The sequence below is a fragment of the Crotalus tigris genome, unplaced genomic scaffold, assembly GCF_016545835.1.
Source record: "Crotalus tigris isolate CLP2741 ecotype Arizona unplaced genomic scaffold, ASM1654583v1 scf7180000017733.2605024, whole genome shotgun sequence".
In the NCBI taxonomy this organism is placed as follows: domain Eukaryota; kingdom Metazoa; phylum Chordata; class Lepidosauria; order Squamata; family Viperidae; genus Crotalus; species Crotalus tigris.
In genome coordinates this window covers 2,081,530-2,096,533 of record NW_024096600.1, presented here as the reverse complement: position 1 = coordinate 2,096,533, position 15,004 = coordinate 2,081,530, and the positions used below count along the sequence as shown (strand labels likewise).

The 15,004-nt window shown below is 39.0% G+C and overlaps 1 protein-coding gene and 1 long non-coding RNA gene across 12 annotated transcripts in view; both read right to left on the bottom strand.

Moving 5' to 3' along the window:
• Window positions 1-4,793, bottom strand: part of OSBPL6 (oxysterol binding protein like 6) — a 99,372-nt gene extending 94,579 nt beyond the window's left edge. For 6 of the 11 annotated variants that reach the window (XM_039339366.1, XM_039339364.1, XM_039339368.1 and 3 more), the window contains exon 1: window positions 4,521-4,792. The gene's annotated coding sequence lies outside the window, so the exon portion shown is untranslated. Of the gene's footprint in view, window positions 1-4,520 lie in introns of all 11 variants that reach the window. The other 5 variants (XR_005556247.1, XM_039339363.1, XM_039339360.1 and 2 more) reach the window with 1 other exon arrangement.
• Window positions 4,794-8,870: 4,077 nt separating this feature from the next.
• Window positions 8,871-14,909, bottom strand: LOC120306329. Its single transcript, XR_005556246.1, has 2 exons — window positions 14,134-14,909; window positions 8,871-11,028 (listed from the first exon to the last, which is right to left on the bottom strand). It is a non-coding gene; the product is annotated as an uncharacterized LOC120306329 (long non-coding RNA).
• Between the last annotated feature and the right edge of the window lie 95 nt (window positions 14,910-15,004).

The following is a 15,004-nucleotide window of genomic DNA, read 5'->3' as shown; positions in this document are numbered from 1 at the left end:
ATTGTGTTTATTGTGTTATATATCAACAGATTAACTGCCAATGTCTCCTATCGCCAGTTTAAAACTGTAGAAATAATACATGAGGACCTCCCATCATACTGTAAATATGATCCCCACAACAGGGATGCTGTGATAAGCAATGCTGGTTAGCTATGTAAGCTTGTATATGGAAACTGACTGAGAATACTTACAGAATTATACTCCATCACTTACCATTCTATAATATTTTTACTCATAGGAAATTACCTTTGCATATACATTATTTTAATTACTCTTTTCTGCAAAGGTTCTTTACCCTTTTCTTCTTGAAGAAAAGTCTTCTTGAAGAAAAGAATTTTCTTAGCCAATGAGAAAGACGTTCAGGGTTAATCTTGAGGAAGATAGTTCATTATCTACCCCAAATTAACTATAACAATTATTGCAGAACCTGCTGTGTGGAGACATCTTTCTGCTGAAGTTTGGGATCAGCTTCAGTTCCGGCACTTTGAAGAAACTCAAACACGTGTGGGGGTCTGGCCTGTTTCCTATATTAATGCTTATGTAGCTGTCAATATGTAAATAGGTTACTGTAACTGGACAACCCATCCCCCCAAAAAATTCTCCACCCATTTCTTCTTACATACAACATGTAAGTGTTGTCCATTTGTCATGAATGACAGAACAACAGACTGCAGTAATTACAGAAAGACAGAAAAAGCGTGCTTTTGATCTGTATTTGTATAAAATTTAGGAATCCGTAAGCTTCACTTCGGAAATATTCTTTCCGTTATCTGCTAAGTAGCATGTGGGAAGTTCTAGAGTCAAAGCCTCATTGCTCATCCTGCATACCTGCAATGCCACAGATCGTAATTCTGCTATAGGAACATAAGGCACTTGCTACCTCAGTCTATTTGACATTGACTAGAACTGGCATTTCAGGGTTTTAGGCAGCCGTTGTTCTAGTTCAACCCAGAGATGCCAGGGATGAATTTGAGATCATGGGTATGCAAAGCAATGAATTACACAATTACACAGGTTCACAACCAGGCACAGGAAGCAGCGGCACGAGATAGGAATTGCAAACCTTTAGGCCTGATGATGTTCTAATCAGCAGAAGCAAGATGAAGAGGGACCAGGGAAAAGCTATTTTCTATAGCATTATCCGTTCACAGAACTCCTTTCCAAAATTGCTTTTTCCTTTACCTGACTTAATTATTCTGTACCTAATTATTATGTAACCTTAATTACTGTTCAACCAAGTTTCAATTGCATTCTCCTCCCTGATAGTAAACAATTCTGATATCATTTTCAAAAAAATAAGTATATAAATTGCATTAATTAAAGGAGGATGCTACCATAAATACGGTATTCTCTAATCTACTAAGTAAACTAGTTTATGATAAAAAAAATTATCTAATCAAAATTCAGTTAGCTCAGAGTTCTGAACATAATAGAAAATTGGGCAAAAAAAGCTTCCAAACAATATTCTTGCAATCAGTTGAGTTTGGAACATTAAAGCTAGAAGTCTTTTTATTATAAATCAAACACAGTTGTTTTTTAAGAGCATTTAATATTAAAACTTTTCTTTCCCACTGTACACAAACTGGACTTGGGCCGCTCTCTGCTTCTCAGCCCAACCTACTAACAAGACTGTTGTAGAGAAAAATGGAGAGAGAAAGCACTATACATGCATCTTCAGCTCCTGAAGTAAGTTGTAATGGTCCATTAAGTCAGTCCAGATATTTGGTGAATGCAGGAATGAGTCCATGCAATTTTCGTGGCCGGATTTTCTGAAGTGGTTTGCTTTGTGCCTAAGACAGGACTAAAGCTCACAGTCCCCCGGTAGCTTTAACCATTATTGTGTACCAAAATGGCTCTCCTAAAGACAAAGGTAGAACAGAAATCTAATAAAATAAATAAATATGTAAATTCAATCATATTTTGGGCTTTCCATTAAGAAACTCACATACAACTCTAAAATATGTTGATTTCAGTTCATATATAAGAAATTGCAGATAATGTATCTCTTAAAAGCAAACAATAATATAAAGTGTTATTCCAATAACTTCAATTGATTTTGCCTTCAGTTTGGTATTTTAGCTTTAGTTTTAACTTACGTAATGTTTTTAATGTATGTTTAATCGTTCTCATTCTAGTAGCGTATTCTAAAAGCATTTTAATTTCTCCATACATTCTGCAAGTGGGTTAATACACTTACAAATGGTTTAGAAAAGATCTAACCTACTTATTTTAAATTATAATCTTCACATCAGCATATAATTTAAACACATATTAGTAATTATAATTATACATGGGAATAAATATTAACAATTAACACTGGAAGAAATGCTCAGAAGCAAAACATTTCAATCAAACAAATATATTTATAACTTTTAAAAGTCACTCCATCACAAAGAGCATTAAAATGGCAATTAGGCAGCAACATTTTCGCTTCCCTGCATTGACAACACCAAAAATAGCATCATAACAGTGTGCATCTTTCTCCTAAACTCCTGAGGTAGATTAAAGCATTTGGTTTATTATGGAAGAGAGTCATGCTACAATTTAAAATGTTATGGATGAATGGAGAAGCTGTGGTAGCAGTATTTTCATTTCCATTCTCCTCCTCAACACATAGCTTGATTTTGTTTTCCGGCACAGAACCACAATGTGCATTTAAATTTCTTACTTGCATCAATTTATACTGAAATAAAATTATTTGGCAACTTCATTTAAATCTGCTCCCTCCCTGTCCCAATTCAGATTTTGAAAGTCAAGGATATTATCACTTAGTGAAACTACATTGAAATTTGTGTCTTTTGGAAATATGAGTAAATATTCAGCTTATGTACATATGTTACACAACTATTTCAAATCAAGCCAAAGAGAGACATGTTATTAAGAACTACTTTATCTTTTAGCTAGTGGCATCCTGTTGCTAACCACTTAGAGAATAACAGCCTTTATCATTGTAATTACATGCTAGATTTTCACTAGAGTTCTGCTACTGTAGTTTTCAATAGTCAATGAATTTTGCAGTTTTTAACTTACTGCCAATATTTTAAAAAATATGTGGCGAGTAAGTTATAAAGTACGGTATATTCAATTATTTTGAGACTCCATTCAAGAATCACTGTAAATATAATCTTCCAAGGTGGCTCAGGCATTTTATCTTACAGATGACAGATTGCTAAATGAAAGCTACACTGCAGGTTGTTGTACGACCTTGGAAATGCGTTTTACTATGAAAAATACAACATAGATATTCTTGTTACCATATTGCTATAACCTGGTAGAAATACTTAATATTACCATACAGCATATTAGCGCTAGTAGAACAATTTAAAGCCATGTGAAATATTAATGTTTTACACAACTCTGAGCAAATTAAAAATAAATAAAATTAATTTCTCTCATTAATTTAAATTTAAGAGAGACTTAGAAGATACTTTAATATATCTGCCATTATCAAAACTTGGGACTTCCATTCTCCAACACACACAGGAACAACTCATTTGCCACATATTTCAAAATGATATTGTAGGTAAAGGGGAAAATCTCCTGATTTTTTTTTCTAATAACATAAAAAGATCTTTCCAAGCCCTTTCATTCCATTTCATTTCAGCATCATTGAGTTATATAACATGCCCTGATGTCAGTTCCAAGTTTTTAAGCTTCATTTATAGGTTTATCATAGCACAGCCCTTGAAGCATGCAGCTTCCCCCCCCCCTCATTATGCAAGGAAAAGTACCCTTCCCAGGCCCAGCTTCTCTGATGACATCGTTAATGCAGAGCAGCTCCCGCTATGCAGGGGACTGAGCACTGACTGCAAAACCAGAGAGGAAAAAAAAAGTCTTTGCCCTCTTACTATCCATTTGGAGCACGAGAGAATTAAGGACACATATTATCCGGTTGTTTGTTTGTTTAAAAAAAGTAGGCTATGTTTAAACTGCAGCGTTATTTCTATTGGCACCCACGAGCAACCCGCACTTTCCCGTGGACTCCGAGACCCGCGCGCCTGCACACAAACACCCTTCCCCCACAGTCAACGTGCGCCCAAGAATGCAGACCTACTTCTCTACTTCAGTCAAGCTGATGGGTGTGGACAGGGGCATGAGCTAAGCTAACACTGCTCCTCTCCCTCCCCTGCCAATAGGGAACCCTGGACCGCTGCAGTTTTCTGGCTCGCCGGCCTGTGCGCAGTTCTGTCCCCCATCCGCACACAGCCATTGTCAAGTCTGCAAACGGGCCTCTCAGACCCGGCCCGCTGCTGCTCTGCGGCGTTACGTCGCTCCCGTTATCTGCATCAGTCGTTCTCCCTCCAGTTGCAGCGGCAGCCACTCTGACGGGACTGGATGTGGGGCGAGCCGCGGCATCCCCCTGGTCGTTTTCTATCCTAACCCCACCCCGACCCGCTAGCCCGGGGTCGTAGAAGGGGGACAGATAAATCAAGGGAAAGGAGTCTCGTCGCTACCCCTCCACCACCACCACCACCCCGGTCCTTCCCCGCGCAAAAAAGCGGCGGCAGGGGAGAACGCACCTGAGTTAAGTAAGCTCGGAGCGCGCTGTAGGAGGAAAATGCGGACACGCGTGGGGCGGTGGAGGGAGGAAACGGCGTGGAAAGTGGCGGCGGCGGCTGTTCCGAAGGGAAGGCGGCGGTCGTGGCGTCGCCCGCTTGCTTTTCGCGAGGGAGACCAAGTCCCGCGAAGAGCATGCGAAGGCGGCGGCGCGCGCGCGGCGGCTCCTCCAGGCAGCTCCTGGGCCCTCTCCTCCCTCCTCCCTCAACGCCTCGCGGGCGCTCCCGCCCACCCGCCTTGCGCGGAGAAAGCCGGCCGGGCTGTGCCAAGACCTGGAAGCGTAGAGCCTGCCGGAGTCGGATTCAATGCTAAGTCATCCTCCCCCGAGCAGAGCCGAGTCGAGCCGGAGCAAGCGACCGTTCACTCGCTCCAGGCCTCTTTCCCTCCTCCTCCCTCCTCCTCCTCCTCCTTTCAGAGGGTCTTGGCAAAGGAATGGCAACGCGCGTAGGTGTGCTCAGCAATGCCAGAAAAGGACTCAGAGCTTACTAGCTCTCTTTAAAAAGATGCCGGAGTAGCGGTTCTTTACAAAGCAGTAGTATATGCCGTCCTTAGGAAAAATGACCCTAGTTTTCGTTTCTCTTAAACCAACCATAGAAATTAATCCCGCTGGCTTTAGAATACAGTGTTTGCATGCACTTACGCATGTGACAGTTACTCGTACCTAGTGTCAATTGGGTAATAGAGGTGTATAGAACCTGTTCCATGTATTGCAGAGCAGCAGAAAGACCGATGAGTATGTACCCATGGTCTGAGTTAAAACTAAATAAGTAACGCTGTTATTCGTGTTAAATATTTGCATGCTGCCCTTCAAAATATTTTCCCTGTGGAGAAGGAGGGTAAAAGAATTATAGCAGCAGTTTAATATTTTGGGTTCCAAGGGGGGGGGGAATGTGAAATATAACATGCAATATGAGGGTTTTCCAAAGAGAGAGATACACACACATAAGAAGGAGGTCATAGGAAGGCTATTGAAACTTTAAACTTTCTTGGCAGGCTGGGCTGAAGAAACCAACCAGCCATTTTGAACTCGTATAGACCTGAGCCTAGATCTCCTTAATGACAGTTGTAACATGTAGGTTCTGCACTGTAAAGGTTATTTAATCCAGTTTCTAGAGTAGATTGAACACTATATTGAATGATGGCAACTGCAACAAATAAGTAAATACTCAGACTGGCCATAGGTTATCGCATTCTTCTATTGTACAAGGGTCATTAGATATTCTGTTCTGCAAGGTGATATTGGAAGAAATAACTCAAATCTTGTCTGGACAAGAAGTGATTGACTTCTGACATCAGAAGCATACATAATCACATGTATTTTAATATTGGGATGATGGAGGGAACAAGGAAGCAAAACTCAAGTAACTAGAGACTTGGAATAGTTTTGATTTCTCGTGTCCTGAATAGCATACTGTGGTACATACAAAATACAATGCCTTTCACAATCTCATAACCACCAAATTGATTATTGTTTAGTCAGGTTTTTTTTCCAAGGGTTCCACAAGAATTATTTATTAGATTTATATCCCTCCTTAGTTTTGAATTTGATAGGTTTCCATCAGAGACTTAGGTAACAAAAAGTTAATTTGAATGCAGTCATTGTCCATCACTGCCTCTTGATTGGGAGTTCTGGGTTTTTTTCTGTTTAACTAACAGGTTCCATAGTCTGAAACAGTTTGAAGTTTGGTTTAGAGCAGATAGGGTGAGAATTGTAGGTATTGAATCCAGCAAATCTGGAAAGCATTTGCTTTCCTAGCTTTATCAACTCTATTCTGTAAGGACATCTTGCAATCCAATGCAAATAATATTCTGACCTACATTGTGTAGAATTAGAGGGCAGAAGAAGAGAGCAGAAATGATGAATAATGCTGTATCTTTTGTAAAAGGCCAGATGACTCAAGCAAGTTATCCATCCACAAGAGAAAGGAAAAACATAGTCATTTAATAAAAGGATACCTTGCCAGGAAATAGTCCAACTGCTATATCAAACATGTTCTTAATGTTGAAGAATGACCTTCAGCTCCTACTTGACAGTTGCAACAACAGTAATCTTCACTATAAGATTCTTACAGTGCAAACACTCTGATCAGAAATGTCACAACTCTTTCAGTGATCCTGGAAGAATCTCTGCTAAATGCCGGAGTATTCAAAATTGCAGTATTTGGGAATGAGATTTTATCGAACAATTCTGAACGCATTCTGTGGGCCCATCTACCACTCACTGTGATGTGCTTTGTTTCCATTATCGAGATAGGAGGAAAATATATCAATATAAAGCAGTCTACTTTTTCTATGCCTTGAGAATGAGGCTGGTCAGTGCTGCTGCTCTAATGAAATATAAAATACTGTAGGACAATGATTAGTGGGTTCCTGGTCAGCCTTTCGTCTCCCAGCCTATCTTGCCACTGGTCATTCCCATGAATGCAAAAATGTTCCTCCAACATTTCTAATGTTGCAGGTTCACTTCATGGAGAAAAACAAGAAAATGGTCTAATCAATTTCTTTATCTACATCCCTGACAGTTGTGTTTTTGGATCCAGAAAAAGCAGTTATCAAAAAGTTGAAGAAAACTTATCCAGAAAATTTGTTGAACAGTTGCTCCAAGATTGTTGAAAAAGCTGGTGACATTTCTGATCAGACTGTTTTCACTAACAGTTACAGATTGTTTTCTGTACAGAATGGTCACAAATTAAATGTAACTACGGTACATGGTAAAAATAAAAGAATTTTATTCAGTGGCATTTGTCAAGGAAGATCTTTCTCAATTGTCAGTTGTAGTTCATATATTGTATTCAGACGAAAGCACTAGGACAAGAAGCAATGGATGGAAACTAATTAAGGAGAGAACCAACCTACAACTAATTTCCTGAAAGAACACTTAATCAATTGAATGACTTGCCTCCAGAAGTTGTAGGTGCTCCAACACTGGAGGTTTTTTAAAAAAGATTGAACAACGATTTATCTGAAATGATATACGATTTCCTATTTGAGCAGGGGATTGGACTAGAAAACCTTCAGAGTCCCTTCCAATTCTGTTATTTTGCTATTCACTAATTTTGCAGTATAATATTCATTGGGGAAAATAGCCACCCCCTTCTAGACCAGCATTCAGTCTTATATGAGATTAATTGTCCTCTCTCCACCACCATTACCACCAGATAAAAAGTTTGGTATTTCTCCTAATCACAGCTGAAAGAACCTTGGAAGAAAAGAGTCCACTGACCAGGGATGATTCCACAACAGGTTTGCTAGACCAGATGGAGCCTAGTTCATTGCTCCTCTTCTATAGGCCATAAAGTGTACATATGGGAATCTTCTGTTGCAATAGCAGGGATAATACTACTTTCATGCCAGAAATGCTTTTACTTTCCAAGGGCTCATTTACCTGGCAATTTCTTGCACTACTGGCTTAGTATCTTGCCACGCAAAACTAGAAGAATAGAATAGAAAGAATAGAAAGCAAATACAGAGGAGGAGGAGGAGGAAGTAATCTTACAATTAATACATGAGTCATGACACTCAGCATATAGTTAATTCAGTTGAGATGGGAAGAAATGATGTGGCACCAATTGAAGCATATACGCTAAACAATGCATTGAAACCTTCAACCATATATACATGGCTGTCGGTGGGTACTGATCTGACTCATTCCACATTTGTGATGATATCCTATCAGTATGCAGTATTATGCAGTATTTTCATGGATTTGTGCCTTATATCCTCCCACCTAGATGTGTGAAGATGTGTGGATGGAGTCGTTTTCCAGATAACAGATAGTTAAAAGCAAGTCCTATTTTATCCCAACACAATACCTAGTCTGTTTTTCCTTAGAACTGTTACATTTCAGTTCTCTAATTTCTCCTTTCTCATTATACACCAGAATTATACTAGCAATAGTAGACAACAAAAATCATTGGCTAAATTTAGAACACAATTATTAGACGATGCCTAAATTCTGTAAACTGTCTGTGAAAGCATAGGAGGTTGCATGGCAAAGTAAAAAAGAGAACCCAAACAGCATCTCTTGAATGCCATTTATATAATAACCCTGCTTTTTGTAGGATTAAGCTGAGAATCAAAGAAGTTAAATGTAGCAAGTGTTGTTAATGTAGAGAATGAACAGATGCAAATCAAATACAAGTATAAGATATGTAGTTTCTCCATTCTAAAAAGTGACCATGGCAAAGGTTAATATATTACTTTCTTGATATTTGCTGCAAATCAGTCACCCCCAGTCTTGCCAGAATCTTTCCCAAATAACTCATTTTTACATAATTAGAAAAGGTCACAATAATTTAAATACTATACCATTATTATTATTCAAGATAAACTTTAATCTCCATTAGGTTAATTAGATGATACAGTTATAGAGGATACAGCAAGGAACTGAGAGCTCATGCAATTTAGCAATGGAACAGATGAGAAGAGTTGAGGGGAAGATCCTGTATCGTAATTCATAACTTATTCAAGGTACACTTTCAAGCAAGAATGAAAGGAAGTGGAACAGAAAATAATACTGTATGAAGCAGCATCCTGCAAAGCAAATTCAAAAGGCATCTAATGCTACCTCTGAAATCTTTTAAAATCCTTAAAATATAAACTCATTTTTCAAAACAAAATATTTGCAATGAACTCAGAGAGGCAATCAATAGTACATATCTACACAATATAAACTTATTGTTTGTGCTGAGCTTATTATGTTTGGTAAAGCTGCTAATAATGATTGGTTGAATTAATCTATACTCAAGGAAACTGAAAACAATTAGGTAGATTTGTTTGAATGTGTGAGCAGAACAGAAGAGCAAAGTCTTTGGAAGATATCCAGGCCTAAGAAAGGAGAGGGCAATGCTCTAATATAAGCTGCTTCAAGGAATATTTGTTCAGAGAAATAGGACCCGCCAACAAAAGAATCAAGGGGGGGGGGAAATAACTAGACAAGCAAATAGGCAGACTCAAAATTACAGTGCCATGAAAGGGTAAAATTAATATATTGAAATAACATTGATTAGGAATGCAATAGACATTTTTAGCAGACATGAATGAACAGTGTTTAAAATATTGTTTAACAATCTTAAAATTGCCCCATACACCTTTGTTCTCCTATTCTTATTGGATAAAATGTTAGAGAGGGTGTATTTAATTTATCAATATTAAAAACATTACTGTTGACTAAAAGATATTCTCCAGATATACAAGGATGATCTTTTCCACACAGGAATTAACTCCTTTCTCTGAAGTATTTTGCAGTGTCCTTAGATAAAAGTAGGAGTGGATCCAATAACTATTATATGGAGTCTCTAATACTGGTATCTGTTCCTGAAAATGTTACTAAAATTTGAAATGTGTTACCTATCCAAACTTATTGCAGGTGCTAAAGGTTAAGATTTCTAAGGGGACATAATTTTTTCCTAACATTGAATTACAATTTAAAATTCCCTTACAGATTGTATATGCTTCAAATGACTGGATTCGATCTATTGCAATGCCAATATATAAAAGAAGAAACAAGATAAACCTGACTAACATTCACTCATTTAACTTTCTTAGTATAATTAGCAACTTTCCAGACATTTCCATGGGAGTTTAATGAAATAGATGGAGCAGCACAATGTCCTGCAAGTAGGTTTAGGGATGGTCAATGTTCAACCAATGTATTTATTTGCCTCATTTAGTAGAAAAGTACTACAACAGCCCTTGGGGCATCTGTCATGATATCTTGACTGGTTTACATAAATTGCAATGTGATCTACATAAGGTTACCCTTGAAAAGTATCCAAAAATTTCAGCTGTTACAAAATGCAGCCACAAGGGCAATTTTGGGCACCCACAGAATGGTGCATGTAACACTTCTGCTGTATGAGCTGCATTAGGTGCTGGTTTGCTTCCAGGCCCAATTCAAGGTGTTGGTTATGGCCCATAAAGCCCTACTAGGGCCAGGTTACCTATGGAACCATCTTCATCCCATCACATCAGCCTGTCTCACCCAATAAGGCAGGGAAGGTATGTTGTATATCAGCCAAAGAATTTCAATTGAAAGGATCCAGGAAGAGAGCTATGATAAAAGTAGTCATCTTTTCTAAAGGTGCTGCCAGTCACCGCTAGAAAATTAATGGCTTCTGAATATGCTAAATTGAACTGAATGTCATCTTTCCAGCCATTGAGAATACAGTTGCTGTTACTGCTCAGGCCCATGGACCACCAATGCTACTTTGAATCATGCCCATACAAAGTATCACCCACCAAAATAAACAAGCTGCTATACAGTCTCCAGATAATTAATTATTACGATATAAGACTTGTAGAAGGGACTCAGTCAAATTTTTAAGAAGCTTATTGTAAGTCCCCTGGTGATTCCCCACCTATTTGCTTGGTGTCAACGTTGTTAAAGTCCTATATTTGGCTTAAATTCATCTTTACAGTGATTCTTCTGGATAGCTTTCTCACTTTCTTATGGGTTAATTTCTTCCACACCTGGAAAAAAAGAATTCATTGCACTTAAAGGTATATGTTGTCCCCAACAAACATTTGATCTTACTTGGCTATCAGAAAGCCATTGTAGATTTCAAGCAACAGATATTTGATAACAGGTTTCAGAAAAATCTGAGTATAAGGCTCACCTAAAATTGTATGAGCTAGTACAAAAGATCTTTTCCTCAATTAGTCAATATTTGTTGGGAAACTGCCAGCTAGGCTGGAAGGGATGGGGTCAAGCATGGGCTTAGCTTAGAGTTCTTGCACAGCCACAAGAGGCATAAGTTTCACCTCTCCTAAGATCCATGAAACTTATCTGGTTGTTCCCATGGGAAAACAAGCTATTTGGGCAGATTCTTGTAAGTTAGGTCAAAAACAATAAAGTTGCTTACTTTAATTATTTACGAGTGGTTTTGGTTGCTTGCACTTGCCAATATTTGATGTTCATCTCAAAGGAGTCTTGACTTACCAGATGCAGTGCGTCTTCCTCCATATTAGTATTAATAGTTACATGCCACAGCAAAAGCATTTCTCAGTTGGGAAAATGCAAATTGTCTTATGTGTACTTCTTTGCTTCCTTTTCAACAATTTGATGTTGAGATCTAATAATGCCTATTTGGAAGCTCACACAAATTTTAATACACCATCATTTGTGAATTACAGTCTACTTAAATACAATATTTGAATGTCCACAAGAAGAAAAATAAGACCAAGATTTTACTAGGAATTGGATTTTATTAAGAAGTGTAGTGGCTGACCATACCCTCTGCCTAGCATTCAATATTCTCACCAGTGAGAAATGAAGTCTTCTATAGTGGCAGGGCTGAGACAGGGGTGAAAGGCAGGAGGTCATAAATCTATTCTTATAGAAGATCTCTGGATCAATACTAGCCTTGCCTTCCTGCCTGAGTGTAGCTAATTAATGATGCTATTCCCTATCTTTTATGCAGTATCCTCCCTCTTATGAAATAAATAAGGCTCAGAACTTAATAGCCTGTGGGGGGGAGAATTGATAAAAATGAAATGAATTTTATAGTGCCATCTTCTGGTTCTATAAAATCAGATGTGATTAGGAAAATCAACACAAACATGCACAAGCCCTTTTGAGAGTCAGGTTTTGTATGTACAGTATCTATTGCCTACAACTTGTATTTGAGCTGGCCATCCCCTGAGATGAATGTATCCGGTGAAAGCATTAATGGAACTACTTAAAGTGATTAATTCAAAGAAACTAAGATTCTCATTTAAAGGAAACATTGTTTTAATGGACAGCATTTTCCCCCCAAAAGTGTCAGTAATTGGCATTATCTCATACTTTGCCAGTAGAAAGATTTAGCCAAGTCTGCTTGTTTCATAATTTATTTAACTGCTTCAAAAAGAATATGTCACTCAGAATTGAATTGTGGAGTCTATGGTACCTTTGAGCTTGGTTGATTATTTGCAGACATTTCATTACCCAACTAAGACAAAATAGTGCTACTGAGGATGGGGTTTATATACAGTAGTTTGCCCTGCCAATATTGGTGGGCATGTGGTTTTCTTATTGATAGTTTCTCGATTAAATATTGTTTTTTGCTTGGTTTTTGTCTGGTGTTAATCCCTTCTTATCCCTGCTTATCTGGGTGTTGCCTGCTGGAGAGGATGCCCTGGCACAGGTCAAGCACATACATAAATATGCAAACTTCATTATTAAATGAAGTTTACAAACACACACACTAGATATGGGATCCATACTTTTCATTGTATGTGTGGAAATGCTAGATTCTAGACCAGGGATAGGCAACCTCGGCTCTTTTATGACTCATGGACTTCAACTCCCAGCTATGCTGACTCAGGAATTCTGGGAGTTGAAGTCCATGAGTCATAAAAGAGCCGAGGTTGCCTACCCCTGTTCTAGACACTGCATTATGATCTGTTCTATGAGCCTGAAGAGTAATGATCCTATGGGTTTTCCTCTGATTTGTTGTTGTATTTGTTCATCAAACTGAGTGTAGGTGGTGAAGCAGAGGATAATAAGGTCCATGATTCTGGATATTTTGATCTTAGTGTTTCACTAGATCAAGTGTGTTGTACTGCCATCTTGAAGCCTTTTGCTAGTTCTAAATTTATGGGCATGAAATCGTAAATTCATCTTCTTCTACTTTTAAGTCTCAGATTTTCTAGAGACATTGTTGTGGGGAGTTGATAGAATATTTGTTCCCCTCTATGAGCCGTCCAAGCTTTTTTTATCTTTGGCTGTGTTGCACTTTGGGATGAACACCCTTCAAATGGTGCGGGAGTATGAACGGATTTCCAGAACACATTGCAGACTACAGGAACAGGGCAGAAAACACACACACATTTGCATTACTAAGGTGACCCTGAGGACACTGAAAACCTCCAAATGATCCCAAGGAATCTCTAAAATAATGCAAATGACCAGCTGTCTACAAGGAATATAAATCCTTCCATTCTCCACCATCCGGTCAGAGCTGAAGAAACTTCTTGGATGAGAAGTGAAACATCTTCAAGAAAGAAAGAAAGAAAGAAAGAAAGGAAGGAAGGAAAGAAGGAAGAGAAAGAAAGAAAGAAAGAAAGAAAGAAAGAAAGAAAGAAAGAAAGAAAGAAAGAAAGAAAGAAAGAAAGAAAAAGAAAGAAAGAAAGAAAGAAAGAAAGAAAGTCCAGTTGCCTCCTGAAAAAGCAACTTTGGGACAACCATGATCTGGATGACTGAGAAGCTCCATAGACAGGCAGAGCTAGGATTTTTCTGCATCTCCCTGCTGCCAGCTAGTGGTCGCCCCAACTTTTGCAGTTACCGGTCCTAAATACATGCATTCCATCGTTCTTCATGCTAGACCTCAACAGTTTAGATGTAGGCCAGGGGTAGGCAACCTTGGCTCTTTTATGACTCGTGGACTTCAACTCCCAGAATTCCTGAGCCAGCACAGCTGGCTCAGGAATTCTGGGAGTTGAAGTCCACGAGTCATAAAAGAGCCAAGGTTGCCTACCCCTGATGTAGGCACTTCAAATATTATCAGTCAAAGAATGTAACCATCTCATGCTCGGTTACATCAGTGCCACGAGGTCCATTACTTTACAGAAACGCATCCTTCCGTTTCTATTTACCATAAATCGCCTGCATAGCCCCGCGGGCGAAGTGCAGGTCTTCAGAGTTACAGGACTCACGGAAAGGAGAGAAGATTCCTGGATCTTTTATTTCGGAGTCATTCTCCAATGCGCGAAAGGCAATTGTGGGATGGAAGGGAGTTTTCCAAAAGCTCAGAGGGAATGTGGTTCATCCACCGGTTTCACCAGTTCTGGATAGCATCCGCCATCATCAGCATCGCCATCTTACCAGGATCATACAGATTCACTAGCATCACTTCTTCCGCTTTGCTTTTCCGGGCTCCAAAGGTCCAAACAAACGCAGGCGGGGTATTTTACCTGGTCTGGAAAAATCCGCACGAGGAGTTTCCGTGTCTCTCTGCTGCCAGTTAGTGGTCAGGCGAATTTTTGCAGTCCAGTCTACTGCAAGCCCTGCACGGATGGGAAAATAACTAGGCTACTTCGCCTGATTCTCGATTCTTGTCAGTGATGAAGCAGTCAATCGGAAAACGAGTTTATAGTTTCCTGGAATTTCCAATTTGGGGGTCTCGGAGCACTGTTGCAGCTGTTGTGGGAAAAGGTCGATATGATCGTTGGCAAGGAAAACTCTTTTGTGCTTGAACGTAAACATATTCTCCAGGTTTAAACACTTTTGTGACAGGACGAGGTCCCTTTATTTACTGTTGTTTTGTTTACTGGCCATTATCCAACTCCAGTGGACTCTGCGGTCCAATATACGGCTGGTACGTTAAAAAAAAAATAGGAAAAGCAGCTGAGGAAAGATCTGACAACAGCGATGTTCCTCTGACTGCTGAAAGCGAAAACGTTCTATTTTTTTCTTTCACTGAGATGCCGAGGCACGGCGGCGGTTCTTGTAGTCGATAGGTCGTTC